At 51.7% G+C, this 1,956-nt stretch overlaps 1 pseudogene; it reads left to right on the top strand.

The window, feature by feature from the left end:
• Positions 1–227: 227 nt before the first annotated feature.
• On the top strand, positions 228–428 carry LOC132247825 (U2 spliceosomal RNA; annotated as a pseudogene).
• The last annotated feature ends 1,528 nt before the right edge of the window (positions 429–1,956 follow it).

The raw sequence follows: 1,956 nt of genomic DNA, 5'->3' as shown, positions 1-1,956 counted from the left end.
GTGCTCCTTGAGGTGGTGGGGAGCCCTGGGGCGGTTAAGCACTTGGCTTCAGCGGTGCAAGTTGGGCCGTGTAGGGGATATGTGGTGTATCACGACCAGCCCAAGCTGTGAAATCGGTGCGGGCAGCAGGGGCACATACAGCAGATGGTTCCCCACCCCACCCCACCCCCATCCTTATATTGTTAGTCCCTCGCCCGGGTGCTCTGTATTTCCCCATCGGCTTTGTCATCTTTTTTTTGGATTTACAATCCTTAGCATCTACTAATAAAAGTCAATCTGTTCTTATCAGTTTAATATCTGATATGTCCTCGATGTGAGGACTTTATATTAAATGGATTTTTGGAACTGGGAGATGGACTCGGAGCTTGCTCCATCCACCCCACGCATCGGCCTGGTATTGCAGTGCCTCCAGGAGCGGTGCACCTCCCCTCGGGGAGAACTTGCTGCTGTCAAAAAGTAGATCTCGTCGCTTCTTCAGAGACATCTGGGGGGGGGCTGGTGCCGGGCAGGGACCCCCGACAGTCTGGCAGGTTTTGCAGAATAATGCTGCTTCACGTTGTACTCCTTGCAGACAGCTACTTTCTCTTGGCAAATCAGACACAGGATGTTCCCGTTTTGTTCAATAACAAAAAAATCAGTGGTCCAACTATCTTTGGAAACTTGACATTCAGCATCAATTTTTCGTTTCCTCTCATTCACCATTTTTGGAGCGTAGCGTAGGCCCTGTAGCTAAGACCCAAATTAATTTTAGTCATAGAAAAACTAGTTTGGCAGAGACAGGTGAAGTTAAAAACAACTCACCAGTTCAAGATCACCATTTGATTACTATGTAATAATTCTGTGGTATCAATATGGACCCTCACCCATCATGTATACTCATAATGTGGAAGGTACAGCCTGACACATGCAGGTGCTGCCATCATATGCCAAGTGCAACCTCAAATGCCGACGGGGAGTCAGGGCAGGACTAGGACCTTAGTCTCCTGGTGCCAGTCCCAGTGTCTCTGTCTCATGGCTGGGGCAGCCCAGGTGCCGCGCCCCGCTCCCGCTGAGCCTGGCAGGTCCCAGGAGGTGACCCGGATGCCAGGGGCAAAGGAGCGGAGCCAAAGGAGACGTAGCAGGCACTTGATGAGCTGCATGGCGGCCCGTGGGCCGTATGTTGGACAAGCCTGGGTTAAAGGGTCTTGCCCCTCCGCTCACAGTCAGACCGACTCCATATTTTGGCTCAGAAAGAAATTTGACCCCATGGTCAGATTGGTATGGGCTGGGGGGGCGAAGGGGTTGCCTCCCTCCTTGGGGGCATGGAGATCTACCTGAGATCTCTCGAGTGAATATTAACAACATTTTGCAGAAGCAGGACGTTGGCTGCCACGTTCCCCATGTGTTACCTGTGGCAGGTTAGGGCCTTAAGGCCTGTGTGGTGTCAGGGTTGGGGGTAGTTTTACTGAGAGGTTGCATTATGGATCTGCACAGGGTGCCTCAGATAAGGACGATTCGCCTCAGGCAGGGGGTTGGACTAGATCACCTATGAAGATCCCTCCTAGCCTGAGTTCTGTTCTGCGAAATCCAGGCAGGGTCGCTACGCGTTCAGCCAGACTGTGCCAAACTGGACAGGTTTAAAATGCGACCTGAGGAAGGGCACTTGGGCTAAGAAAAGACTGTCCAAAACCCCAAGGCTGAATCGATTCAACCTTCGCAGATTAGGCTGAACCAATAAGCACGTGAACAGACGTTCATTTTGATTCTGGAAATGCAGCCGTATGTCTGCAGTGCTCAGGCCAGAAACCGGGGGAAGCTACAGCATGTTTCCCTGCCTGGCTGGAGCAGACAGCCTGCACAAGGGTAGCCCTCTCACCCTGGGGGGTAGGGGAGTGCAGGGGGGGTTGAGTTTGAATTTGGAGGGGAACTGGGACAGAAGTTCAGTAAACCAATTTAACCTAAATAAATTAAGTCTGA

Source organism: Alligator mississippiensis, chromosome 1 (assembly GCF_030867095.1).
Source record: "Alligator mississippiensis isolate rAllMis1 chromosome 1, rAllMis1, whole genome shotgun sequence".
In the NCBI taxonomy this organism is placed as follows: domain Eukaryota; kingdom Metazoa; phylum Chordata; order Crocodylia; family Alligatoridae; genus Alligator; species Alligator mississippiensis.
Note: the sequence above shows the minus strand (reverse complement) of the source record. Positions and strands in the feature narration are given on the sequence as shown.